At 38.3% G+C, this 14,784-nt stretch overlaps 1 protein-coding gene across 2 annotated transcripts in view; it reads left to right on the forward strand.

Annotated features, from left to right (window-relative positions):
* Edil3 (EGF like repeats and discoidin domains 3) overlaps positions 1-14,784 on the forward strand; it is a 413,243-nt gene that overhangs the window by 274,481 nt on the left and 123,978 nt on the right. The window lies entirely within an intron of this gene.

Here is a 14,784-nt window from a genome sequence, read left to right on the forward strand (position 1 = left end):
CTGGCTTATGTGGGTCCTGGGGAATTGAACCTGGATCTTTAGGCTTCACAGCCAAATGCCTTAACTCTCCTAAGCCCTCTCTCCAGCCCAAGAAAAGCCTTTTTAAAACAATTCTATTGTCAAGATGCAGTGGTTCATGTCTGGAATGCCTGCAAGTTCTTGGGAGGCTGAGAACTGTCACGACTTCCCAGTCACCTTGATCACATAGGTTGTTCCAAGTCAGCTGGGTTAGAGTAAGACTTTTTATCAATAAGCTGAGGTAGACAGATGAAAGACAAGTAGATTGGTAGGTAGATAGTTGATAAATATATGATAGGTAGTGATGATAAATACAAAGCTAGGAAATAGAGAGATCCATGATTGTTGCAATGCTTTATAAAATTTCTTTGGCTGGCCTCTTCAACCAGTAGACGTCAAAGGGCCAGGCACTTTTCATGTGCACACAGGTAAGAAGTGAATAAAGGGACTGGGCATGGCCTTTAATCCCAGCACTTAGGGAGGCAGAGGTAGGGGGCTCACCATGAGTTCGAGGCCACCCTGAGATGACATAACAAATCCCAGGTCAGACTGGGCTAGAGTGAGACACTTCCTAGAAAAACCAACCAAACAACAACAGCAAAAATAAAAGTGAATTATGGAGCTCACTCAGCTCTTGAGAGGTTTGGTGTGGCTATTGGTCACATTTAAAATTTATGTCACAATGTGACCCATACTTGTGCACATAGGACAGATAAACCAGTTGTTCTGTGTGACATTTGTCATTGGTCCTTTGCAAAGCTATATATTTTCTGACTATGTCACAGACTTCCTTTCTTTAAAGTGTCTTTTCATGTTACTTTTTTTTTTTTTTTTTTGGCATGGCACTTCATAAGAAGTCATTCTGTGTGCAAGTTTTTCTTATATAACAAAATCTGAAAATGTAAGGTCAAGTGGTCACAAAGGAGTAAATGGCTTTCCAGTATATCCTCTTTCAGACATGGCAAACCTAAACTAAGTTAACAAAAGCATTCTTCTTGCATTGATTAGAAATACAATCCCAGTGAAACAGAAGAGACTGCCGTGGTAAAGGAGGAGCAAGGGGTTCAGTTCAGTCGATAACGAGGTGCTGCTTGATTCTCAGATGTGGAATTGAAGAAATAAGGTCTCTGATTACTCCAGAAGCATTCCCAATGGTTCAAACATCATCCTCACTTATCCTAAAGATAAAACTACTCAGATATTAAATTGTGCAAAAAAATAAACTTAATCGTATAAATGCTTTTCACAGTTGTAAGATGCTTGTTCAAAGTGCTGCTATGAGACTTCATAGGAGATCTGCACTTAGAGGCACGGTAAAGAAAAGCGCCTGGCAGACACAGACCTATTTGAGAAGGAGGTTATTTAATTACTTATTTTATTTTCAGTGAGTCTGGCAGTATACTGTTAGAAATCATTTCGTTTTCATTCATCGCCAAAGCCATGGCTTATATTTCCCCCTAGGCAGAGAGATTTATCTGACAACTTGAATGCTTTACTGACAGAAATACCTGGTGATGGATGGATATGTTATTAAGGAGATGCCAAGAGACATGATTCTTTGAATAGTTTTCAGTTTTCAGTGTATGATCATTAATGGTACATCTGTGAATATGTGTAATTTTTATTAGAGAACTTTTGCATGCGAGATACCAGTAGGTGTTGCCCCATTTTTATTTTCCTGACAACAGGTGAGTAGATGTAAACCTCGCTGAATCCATGACACAAGTCTAAAATATGGGCAATGGTAGTGAGAGCAAAGCCAGGCTCCTCACACATGACTTTTTATCTCATTATTCTATTTTAGCACAGTAAAACAACATAAGTGCTATTATCCACCCAGGGTAAATTTGATGTCATATGTTTTATATATTCTCATGGAAACTGCATTAATCTGAGACTTCTGAAGGGTTAAAGCAATTCCCCAAGGCTGGCCAAAGCTGCTAGGTCATGCTCTAAGAACTGAACCTCAGACTTCTCTGACTTCATCAGCCAGAAACACTGTTCCAAGTACAAGTTGTTAGAACCCATTTCCTCTCACGCCCTACCCTACATTTCAATGAGAAGCAGTTTCGAGGGGAAAGTGTGTAAACACTCACAGAGCCACCGTGCACACGCCCCAGTGCCCACTGAAGTGTTACCTGCATTTGTACATTTTTTTTTATATGGTCATGCACTTTCAATTTTCTAAAGACAAAATGAGTGATTCCATTCTTTTGTTGGAGCTTGGGTTTACTGACCTATTAACTTTGCAAAGCATTAAGACACCAAGAATATATTGTCATCATTCCCTACCTGATCAATTTATAGTTAACATACTTGATTATTTTTTCCCAGTAGCTAAAGAGGATTTGGGAAATTGAAGAGAAAACTCTTCCACTTGTCTTGTGACAATTAGGTTAGAAGATACTGCAACACGTTTCTAACCATTGGAATAAAAATTTCTAGGAAATGTAAGTCACCTTTTTTCAGGATTTAAAAGTTATGCTAATCCATTTTGGGTTATTTTCGACACCTGTCTGTGGCTGACAGCCCCGCCCGGCTCCTGTTAATAAGCTGATGAGAGAAGAGCTGAGCATGCAAATGACACCAGCTTCCAGAACCTTCACTTTTCAACATGTAGTTACAAAGGGAGGGAAAACTGACCTTCTTTGTCTCTAAAAACACTTTTGGCCAGCTACAGTGGCATGTGTCTATAATTTTAACATATGTGAGAATTTGAGAAATCCAGAGGAGAATATCTAGGACTATGTAGTGAGAATCTACTTCAAGCTGAAAAAAAGCAAAGAAGAAATAAGGAAAGAAAAGAATAAAAATGAAAGCTATCCATAGTATTTGCTAGTGTTTTGACTTTACTTGATATTTTCAATATTTATAATTAGTATGCTATATTTCAATGTGTTTATAAGGAGTGTATTTACTTATCTACTTGATCATTATGTTGAAGTATACAGCAATAATGAATCCTGATGCAGTGACAGAAATAGCTATTTATACCATTACAGGTATTTTGTTTAACTTAGCGTTCGTCTGCATTTCTGTAGCTAAAGATTAAAGTCTAGATTTAGGATTTGTAAATTTCTTTGCCTGTCTAAAATGTATGCATGCATACATATACAAACAGGTCATGCTGATTCAAATTCTAGTTGTTAATTTCTCTTACACGTACTATCTAACAAAATAATTATTTAATGTGGACACCACACAATAGCAGGGGTGGCTTTCGTATTTGATATAAGAAATTTGCAAAGAAGCACAAGTCACATTTCTTGTCTCACTAGGCTCTTTCATATTCATTGCCTTACAATAAAGTAGACCTAGTGTGAATCTCTACTGAATGAGAGACAGTACAAGAAAAGCTGGCTTCACTTCTAGAAATTCATGACAAAGCTGTTACTCTACTAAACTCTCCTAGGATGCTCTTTTTATAAAACTAGCAAAGCATTCTCTGTTTAGTAGCTTTACATTTATTATGCTCAAAATTCCACATTGAATTATCTTTTTTCATGACTACTAAAGCCTTTGTAAATACATTATGAAAAAGAAACTGTCATCTGAAGGAATGTTCAATTTGTCAGTGCATATGCTGAAGAATTCATCCTGCTTGAGCTCTCTACTGGAAATATGGGAAAATATTTATGACTTGACAATGAGAGAAGAAGCGGCAGAGTTAAGATTTTACCTTAGTGGACAGACAACAATCCTTTGAAAAATTCTTGAATTTTCTGGCCTGAGAGTGTGTTTCAACATTAGAGCACTTAACCATCATTCAAGAAACCTCGGTTTTAATCAAAACAAAACAAAAATAACAGCACTAAAAAACAATGTCTTTTTTTTTTTTTAGCTTTCTGACTCAGCTTCTCTGCCTATACAATAATGCTTTTTTGTCCAAATTAAGCAATCATGTTTTCTTTTTTTTACTTTTAAGATAAAGTGCATAGAATAGGTGCTTCTAGAACCCACATGAAGTAATTGCCAGCTGTACATTTCCAAGCTCCTATTTTCTTTGTGTCCCATGGTTCCCCAGAACCCTAGTGTTGCAGAGCTATTTATGTCTTATTTTGTTATGTGCAATAGCTTCTTGCTTGACCTCTTGGATTTCTTTTGACCTCCTGAGCACTTAGACATGATCCATGACCTGAGGCAACACCCAGTGTGAAGAAAAGTATATTGTCCAGAAAAAAACAAAATAATGAGTGGACAGACCTGGTAATTGGATTTGGGACTACAATTCACCTCACAAATAAAAAAGAATCATTGTCTGGAATGCCAGTGAAATGTTGCTTTATAAAAAAACATAAGCAACAATATCTTGTAGCACTTAAATTTTATGAGTTTGACAAAAACCATTGAAAGTTGTAAAGAAATTTAGGAGCATGAAGGTGTCTTTGGCGTGACAGTGCTGGAATATGTAAATTCATCATTCAGGATGTACTGGGAACAGCTATGAAACCCTCCTGTAGCAGGAACCCTTCGTTACCCCTGCTGGCTTTAGATCTCATTGTGCAGATGCATGTTTTGTACAAAAGCAAGAATGGGCACAGATCTACAGGTTTTCAATGGTAGGCTTGAGGCTAACTCAGACAAATGATGGAGCTGTTATCTTCTTGGATGGTAGAGGAGAGATTGTGCAGTGAGAGTGGAATCCCCGTTACAAGTTCCTGAACTCTGACCTGCCCCTAAAAGTGCATCTAGCAATCAAAAAGACAACTTGTTCTTCTTCTGCTTTTTTTGTTGTTCGAGGTGGGGTCTCCCTCTAGGCTAGGCTGACCTGGAATTCACTATGTAGTCTCAGAGTGGCCCTAAACTCAAGGTGATCCTCCTACCTCTACCTCCCAAATGCTGGAATTTAAGGTATGCACAACCATGCCCAGCTGTTCTTCTCTTTTGAAGGACGATCTTAAGCAAAATTTATGAAAAATAAAATAAAATAAACACTTTGTCGTTCTCCTGAAGAACTTTCCTCTGTGATGTGACAGCAAAGTCCTTTTCCTGTGCTGGGTTTTTGAGACTTACTGCAATAGTAGTCTGGGCCTTTGAACACTGGAGCGCACAAAGCCGTCCTCTTAGACTGGCAGTTCAGGCCTGGGAAGTACCAGCAGGAAAATTCCTGTTGTAACTTTAGTTATTCACAGGTTCAGATTCTCCTGAATCAGACAAGTTAACATAAACAGATAACATATTGCAACTGATTGCAGATAAGGGAAATGAAGAAAACTATTCACTCATCTGCCAAGAATATAGGTAGATAGCAATTGAATGCACAATATTTTGAATGCACGTCTCATTCAAACATTGACATTTCCTCTCCCTGAAAGGAATTGTTTTTCTTTATAATGTTCCAGTATATTAAGAAAGCAGATTTTTAAAAAAAAATGTAACACCCATTAAGTTTGATGAATCCTTACAGTGATAACATCTGTATTCAGAAGATTAACTCTATTTCACATGAGAGAAGTAATTCCAAGTAGCTATGATTTGTTTTAATTTATTTTAGTTCTCAATATTGAAAATTGCCATTCGTAAAACACCATGTTCAGTGCTTGGGAAACATCAATAAGGCAAAGGGAATGGTTTCTCCCTTTAAGAAGTTTATTAGTTAGCAGGAAAAAAAAGTGAACAGATGATCTGGATACTTCCTGGTTTTTCCAATATGGACAAACAAAACAGTTCAACAGAATGGGGCGGGCGTGTCGCACCTGCACGACCTTGTGTCTAGAGTCACGGCTTTCACGCTGCTGCCGAGCGAGCGTCTTCATCTCAACCAGGCAGTTCCTCCAACACAAAGAGCAGCCTTTTCTCTATGATGCAGGTGCATCTTAGGTGCTATTCTAATAGCCAGAAATTATTTAAGCAGACACTTTTTTTTATGATTGTGAAGTTACTGGTTTGCTTACATAAGGTTGCTGGCTATGCGTGAAGTTCGTTCATTAGTAGATTGACGCAGTCCTTAGATGCGTGTGGAAACAAGTGTGCAAAATGGGATTTTTGACTATGGGTCTACTAAGATGATGATTCCCTGGGTGACAGACAGATGTTGACATGCGGAGGACACTCTCTGGGAACTGAGGAATGGGTCAGTATAGAGAAAGCTGCCTTGGGCCTGTTCACCTTGCTATCACCCCCCAGCATCTCAGGAGATCCTTCCCACCACCCTAGGGTCCTATAGCCAAACTGAAACACTCAGGCCCTTTTCCAGACATGAGCATTTTCCAAACTTCCTTGCACTTCCTATCTTCAGTCTTTATCTTGTCCTCTGTCCCCTGATACCACTTCCTAACACCATAATCTTGAGAGAAATCAGGTCAAGTCATAGGGGAGAAGGTGACAAGACTGACCCGGAAACAAGTCTTCAGAGAGTTTTGAAGCCCTCAAGCACGGTGGAAGAAACAGTGTGCCTGATCCCTTTCTTCCAGTTCTGACCTCCTGTCAAGACAGATGTAACACGAGACAAACACTGGACATAAAGGAAAGGCTGTGGCGAGGAGGAGAAGCTCACATTTGCATCAACATTAATCTCCGTAGAACTGGAGGTGGCCCGGTTGCCAGTCCCCGTGCTCCCCATGGTCATCCCACGATGCTGAGCCCAGCAGACGTCACTTCCCTAAGAGGAGGTGCTCAGAGAAAGGGCTGCAGATGTTTAAGAGAGATTTGTTTCTTACATGGCCTTAGTTTGAAATCCTTCCGTTCTGACATCGTCTGGATGTTGAGATGGAGCAACAGACAGCACTCCATTGCTGCTGCAGATGGAGCTGTGCATCTCCCTGACTTGAAAGGCTTCCTCAGCCCACTCAGAGCAAGATGCCAGACATCTGCAGACACTGCCTCAGAGTCAGCTGCAAGATCAATAAAATGCAGATGCCGTTCTTTGCCGCACACCAGAGAGAGAGTCTGCAGAAGGACTTCACTCCAAAGCTACTTGGTTCACGTAGGAATTCTCTGTGGAGGGCACTTGAGGCTGGGCCCCAGCTGTTCCTGCCAACCTGCCAGGTGGCATCGGTCAGTTGCTCTGAGTAAGTTTAACAGCAGGTCTCTGGTCAGAAGGCAGTTTATGTCCACTCAGACAATTTAGGCAGTGCAATTCTTTTGAGTGAATATGTAAATGATGCAAAAAAAAAAAAAGCCTCTGGTAGTTACTACTGAATGAACTCATTAATTTAGGATCATTGTTATATCTGAAAATGCAATCACAAAGATGCATAAATAAAGTCTCACAGCCAGCAAATATAGATTGCAATTTTCCACTCCTGTGTTCTACATTCAACCGCTGAATTCAGCACTGATTACAGCACTCCTGTGCCCAATATTGGCATAATAATAGAGTAGTTTAGAGATAGGCAGCCTTGAAAAAAAGGGACCCTTTCCATGATAAGTCCCATTGAAATTCTTCCTGTTCCTTGGGCAAATGAACAATTTGTTTGTAAAAAATCCATATATCTATGTACTCTTGAGGAAATATAGATGAAAATGACTTTAATTTAAAAATGAATGGCAAAAATAAAATGGTTCAGTAACCTATAATTTGCACTATTTACTTTCTATATTTATTTTAAAAAATCAATTCCCTCTACATAGTTATTTAAAGTGTTTTAAAATTGAGATATTTTATTAGATAGAATGAAAGATACTATTCTTGAAGACAAAGGCCCCCCTCCCACTTCGTGAGACAATGGATCTTTACACAAGATAGCTATAATGGGCTGTAGGGGTCAGGGATATATGTGGTGGTTAAGGTCATTCGAGAATAAAAGCTGGTTTCTGCTTTTCAATCCTGTCCTTGTAACCTGGTTTGAGTGAGTGTAAAGCTACTGTATTCAATAAGGTATACGATGGGATGAAAGTCAATAATCCTAAATTTAAGCGATAGTAAGAACGGTATTAGATAAAGTTCAAGGGAGAAATTAGGTTCCATGGTCCTAAGTATTAAACACAAAATTAGAGCAATTCCAACAGTGGGGAACACCCTCTAGGCAGTCTGTGAACTTTGACACATAGACACCAAATTTCCCTTTTTCACCCTATACCTAATCATGACTGTGTCTACCAAATTTTACCCCTGAACATTTTTGTTTAAAGTTTGTTAAATTTATTTATTTATTTATTGAGAGAGAGAGAGAGAAAGAGAAGAATGGGAGCACCAGGGCCTTCAGCCACTGTGAACAAGTCCCAGATGCGTGGCCCCCGGTGCTCATGAGCAACATTTCGCAACTGTGTCACTGCATCTGGCTTACCTGGGATCTGGAGATTGGAACAGGCATTCTTAGGCTTCCCAGGCAAGTGTCTTAACCGCTACGCCATGTCTCAGCCCTGAACATTTTCTTTTTAACTTTTCCTATTCTCTATGCTTCTTTTAGACTTGGAAAATATTTTACCCTGGACAATTATTACTGCTATTTGGTTATAAATTTACCCCCTGAAATAAATATGCCCTTAATTAGATGATGGGCATGAGTTGTGCCAATGTACTTTTCAAACCTGAGAGTTCTTGTGTAATATTGATTTTTTTCATTGCTTATTATTGTGTATTTTTCTTCCTCCATTACTGATGGGGAAAGTATATTTTCATGTTGTATATCTATTAAACATCTTATTGCAAGTTGCATAAGGTCACGTAATGTTAAGTGCATACTCATTTACATTCTGAATCACAGCTTGTACCCTGGCTTTTTTACTGTTGGAGTTAATAGGCCATTTGTGAAGAAGACAGCAAATGGAACTTAGACTTTAAACCTTTTATTATGAAGGCTTCTGTTTGTGGCCCACATGATTAGTGAAGAAAAAAAAAATGCTGCTGTGACAAGCTACCTGTGGGAAGTAAATATAAAGCTTGGGTGTGTTCATTAGTTTATTCTTTCCAAAAATCCCCCAGTAACAATGTTTAGCATATATTTATTGCTTTCTTCCCGTGTCAGGCCATTGTGCACATTTTCATGAAACAGATGTATCACTGCTCTAACAAAGCTAAAATACCAAGATCACCTTAATTTGGTCCTCAAAACAGTAACATCCAAATGACCTTACATATTTCAGCTCATTATTTGTTTAAACAATTTATAGATATGCAGAAAAGCACATTTTATCCTTAGCTCCCTCATACCTTCAGAATAAGGTATTACCATAGCCCCAATTTTAATAATAGAAAAAATAATGTATTATTAGCCAGTGGGAAAATAAGTTCATACTGATAGACTTAGGTTTCATTCAAGATTACTTCAGGCTAGACTTTTCTGTGGTAAGATGTACTGAATGTATGTATAATAAAGAATATATTCAGGTATTGTAAAACTTTGTTTAAAGAAAAGTAAAAAGGTGTATTTGAGTACTAGAGATGTCAATACTTATAAACTTCATATCCCAGAAGTGAGATATGCCATGTAAAATACTTTGTAGACTGTAAAACCCTTGAATAACATGTCAGCACATATTTTCAAATTATTATTTTTTCAATGAAAGATGGGCATAGCCAACAAGGTCTTAGCAAAGAAGAAGAGTCCTAAGGCAAATAGACCACAAAGGTATTTTTTAAATAACTCACTGAGGCGAGGGAAATGTCCCAGTGGATAAAGTGCTAGCAGCCAAAGTGGGGGTACTGTACCTCAGGTGCCAATTACAAGGAAAAGCCGGGAGCTACGACAGGCACCTAAACCCAGCACCCAGAGCAAGATGGGAGGAGGGGCCGGGAGAATTTCTTTGAACCTTGCAGATCAGCTGGCCTGGCTGAGTAGTGAATCATAAGACTGCCTTGCACAAGTTGGAAGATGAAGATTGACCTATGAAAATGTTCCCCTGATCTCCATATGTGCCACGATACAAACATAATGTACCCTCATGTACAAACAGATGTGCACATAAGACACACACACACATACACCCCAAAATAAACAAAAGCCACTCATTTGAGGCCTAGTTGCTAAGCCACTACTGATAAGTCTGGAAACTCCCCTTATAGTCATAGGTTCCCCTGATGCCTTTACCACAGCTGCCTGTTGTGTGCCATTTCCACTGAGAAAAAAAAACAAAAAACAAAAAACAAAAAACAGGAACCATACCATGTGCCATGATATCCGGTACTTCCGATTTCCCCACTTCTTTTTGCATTCAAGTTATGGTAATGGTTCTCTTCCAGGAGGCTCTGAGAATTGTTAAGGATTCAACCAGCACATGAAAAGAATACCCTTACTTCTGTCCAAGGGAGAACTAATGACTAGAAAAGAAAGAACCTAATGAAGACATTTGAGGAGCAGTTGACTTCTAACTGTACTATCCCTGAGCACCAAAAGCATGGAGCAATAATTCAGCTTCCCACACAAGTTGCTGGTGGGGAGTCAACTAGCTAATGATAATCAGCCCAGGACTGATGGGTCTTAGGTACCTGTGGCTCAGTGAAGGTCATGTGAGGATTCCTTATACTGAGAAGAACTTCCTTCCTGCTGTCCCTGGCAACAAGTTTAAAATCTTTGTGTACCAGAGTCAAATAGAGTCTGTTGTGCTAGCGTGCACCAAGCTACACTGAACTGAAAAGAGCCAAAAATTAAAATGATAAACTAAACCTTCTCCTCGATGTTTAGCTTATAAGGTGATGTAACAGATCATAGCCAATGTTTGCTGATATAGTATGTCATAAATGGAACTTATTGTTTAAGACTACTGTGGTGGTTTTAACCAGATGTCTGCAAAAATTTATGTGTTTTCAATGCTTGGTCCCCAAGCTAATGGCAATTTAAGAGGTGGAGACTTAATGCAGGTGTTGAGAGGTCGTGGTTGGGCTCAGGGGTGTTATACAGGCAGAGCATGGCTTTCTCTCCTGCTGTTGTTTTCCATATGCTGTGGCAAGAAGGCCACATTCAGCCTCTGTTCATGACATGCTATCTCTGCCATCATGAATTTTTCCCCTGGATATTGTAAGACAACATAAATCCATCCCTCCCATATGCTTTTTCTGATTGGATATTTGTCCCAGTAACAAGAAAACAGCAGCAACAAAAACGTTGGTGCCAAGAGGGGCTTGTTATTGCTAGAAACCTCACTGCTAGACATTTGGCCTCTTGGAACTGATATGTGTAAGGATTGTGGATGAATTTGAATTGGACTGGGGACCCCTTGCAGGACTGTAAGTAGAGCTTTATGGACTACTCTGGTTTTGAGTTCAGAAACCTAAATGCAGAAAGAACTGTGAAGGCTTAGTTTATGAGATGAAGAAAACTGTGCATACTGGGCTAGAGACAGTTTTGGTGAGAAGCTAGGGGTATGTGTGTGTGTTTCCATTTCCTGAGTAGGTGAGAAGGGTTGAGTTTAGAAGAAATTGACTAGTGTGAGCAAATGGATAGCAGTGAAAGAAATGAAAATTTTAAAGTGGAGACAGGATCCATTAAGCTGTAATTGAGAGATTACCACTATTAAAATGGGCCAGCTGTTCTGCATTGGGACAGCAGGAAAAATGCTGATTCTTTTGAAAGTAAAGTTAAGAATGTGGAATTTATTTTCCTGCACACTAAAGTTGGCTTAATTCCCTATGAACAAAATATTTGGTAGCCAACCTGGTATTAGGGGAGTATAATGAATGCAGGAAAGAAAGGATCATAAAACATGCAATACAATTGTTTGGAAAAGACCTTTGATCCATGTGAGGTAGGGATGTTGGGGTTTCTGCAAGGGGACTCAATGAATTCACAAGCAGGAACTATGACCTGCAGTGGAGACCCTAGAATTATTGAAATGAAAGAACTATGGGAGAGCTGCCAAGATGAGCTTTAGGATGAGCTGCTTCCTTTTATCTGAGCAGTTCAGCTGGACAGTGAAATTGGAACCCCAGCAACTTTGCTAACGGTCTCCCGTGGAAATGGAACTTCAGGATTTGAAGTTTACCCTGTTTGTTTTAGATCTTGCATTGGTTCATTTGTTTTTCCTTTCAAAGCCATCATTTTCAGTGTCAATGTTTACTCTGTGCCATAAGGGTTTCTGGTTTCACAGACTCCAAGTTCAGAGCTCATGAATTATGGAGGAGTTTGAACAGTGTTAGTATTGATTTTATACACACACACACACACACACACACACACACACACACACACACATATATATAGGGGATTTTAAAATTGGACTGAATGAAGTGAATTTTACATCATGGATGATCGTTCATTTATGGGAGGCAGGGGCAAAAGGTGGGTGATTGAATTAGGTGTCCTCCATAAACTCATGTTCTGAATGCTCGATTATCAGCTGACAGAAACTTGGGAGGTGGAGCTTTGCTGGAGGAAGTGTGTGGCCAGGAGCAGGCTGAGGGTTGTTATGACCAGATCCCCTTGTTAGTGTTTGGCTCACTCTCCTGCTCTTGCTTTCTAACTGCTGTGGTAAGCAGGTGATGTCCTTCCTCTGCTCAAGCCATGCTATCCTCCTGCTACAAAGCTTCCCTTTAGACTATAAGTTACAATAAATACTGCCCCCCCCATAGGCAGCTTCTGGTAATGTGTTTGTCCCAACAACAAGAAGACCAAAAAATAAACTTACTGAATAACATAGTTTGAAATCTAAACTATGTTTTTAAAATGGTACAACTGTCATGAAGTTGTTCAGCAGAAGATCTTTGTATGTGCAATAGTAAAGGCCTTTGCCTTTTTACCAAAGCCCCAATACAGGTTAATTGATCGAGCCTGGCTCTGCAGCTTTAGCAGTTCACTTACTGCCCTAACATAAATGGTTTACAGTAAATGACATCCCAGCCGTCACCGTCTTTGTACCCCAACATTGCATAAACGAAGGACAAGGATACCTGAGATCCCCTTAATGCACTATTCTTTTAAAAGCTAGGCTCCTGCAGGTTGAAATATTTGACCAAGAGTAATCATGAAGTTTTCATTGTACTTTCATAAAGTCTGTAAACATCTTGAGGTCTAAGTGGGAAGCAAAATAATCTAAAAAATTCAACATTTTATTGATTCAAGGTTAATTTGTTTAGGTTTGCAAAAATCAGTTTGCCATCTTTAATTCCTAATACTGTGATTTTAAGAATGAATTGTTTCTTGCCAGGCTTGGTAGTGCATGCCTTTAATCTCAGCACTGGGGAGGCAGAGGTAGGAGGATTGCCATGAGTTTGAGGCCACCCTGAGACTATATATTGAATTCCAGGTCAGCCTGGGCTAGAGCAAGATGTTACCTCAAAAAAAATATGAATGAATGATTTCTTATTAAATGTAGAGTGTCTGCATAATGTGTTAAACATATACAAGTACATATTTTAAAAGCTTTATTATGTAGATATAACATATCAGGAGAATACATTTTTAATTGTTGATTGCAATGATGTTGTTTTACTGGATTAATCTCATTTTTGCTAAAATAGAGTAATTAAAATTATTACTTTTCCATGTTTTCATCCTGTGTGAGTAAAATGTGTTTAATGATTTTGAAATCATTGAAGACATGCTAACAATGCTGAAAGAGCTACTTACTGTTTGAGCATGGGATTTAAACAGAGCTAGTAATGAGAAACATCATCAACACCTAAAAAATTATAAGCTACAGGTGTGATTCATATTTTCACACTTCTGACCAATTACTAGAATGAATTTCCATTATACTTAAGATATAAAGTTGTTTGGTTGCAAACATCATTACAAGTGATTTGTATATCTATATACACATTTAAGGACAGCAATATTCTTTATTCACACTATCAGGAGTTCTGACAGCATATTGTAATGAGTTTTATAATTATTATGTATTCATACATATATTGAAAATTTCAACATAATATATGAAATGTTCATAAAATTTTAAGCATCAAGAATTAGTTTTTATGAGATCACAATTCTAATTATAATGAATGAAAATTTTAAAAGTTGAGATTTCATGAAATGATGTAGAAAGTTAAATGTACAATGCAGTTATGTCATGTCACTATGTATAATTTTACATGTTATTCAACATTAAGTTTACTTACAGAAACTAAAACTAAACACATTTATTGTATAAAATCCTGGTGTAAATTTATTCTTTAATCTGAATATATGAAATTTATTAAGATTATTTTATAAGGTTCTGAATTATAGATTAATAAGAAAAATAAAAATTTGATAATATTTAAATGCAGAATCCATAAATGGAGAATTGTAGATTTTGAACTAAAAGATAAGAAATAAACATTTTAAAAATTGTGTATTCTATAATATAAATAATATCATACTGAATGTTCTTATTAGTATGAAATTGGAGCTACATATTTTATATAAATTTTAACCTCATAGTAAGATTTATAATATTTTAAGTCTTAATAGACTTATGGCCTGCTTTTTGTGAAGATATAAGTAATGTTGGTTACAAAAACTTGAGTTTAAAGAAAGTTGTTATATGGGTGGGAGAGGTGGCACAGTGGTTAAAACGCTTTTCTGCAAATCCTGTTGGCTGGGGTAGTTTCCACCGTACCTATGTAAAGCCAGATGCACAAAGTGGTGCACACATCTGGAGTTTATTTACAGTAGCAGAAGGCCCTGGTGTACCCATATTCACTCTTTCCCTATGAATCAAATATGTAAATAAATTTGGGGGGAGCAGAACTTTAAAACTTTGTCATAGCAAGAATTGCTGTTAGAGTGCCGGGCGTGGTGGCACATGCCTTTAATCCCAGCACTCGGGAGGCAGAGGTAGGAGGATCGCCGTGAGTTCGAGGCTGCCCTGAGACTCCATAGTGAATTCCAGGTCAGCCTGGGCTAGAGTGAGACCCTACCTCGAAAAACCAAAAAAAAAAAAAAAGCCCCCAAAATGAATTGCTGT

Source organism: Jaculus jaculus, chromosome 14, assembly GCF_020740685.1.
Source record: "Jaculus jaculus isolate mJacJac1 chromosome 14, mJacJac1.mat.Y.cur, whole genome shotgun sequence".
Classification (NCBI taxonomy): Eukaryota; Metazoa; Chordata; class Mammalia; order Rodentia; family Dipodidae; genus Jaculus; species Jaculus jaculus.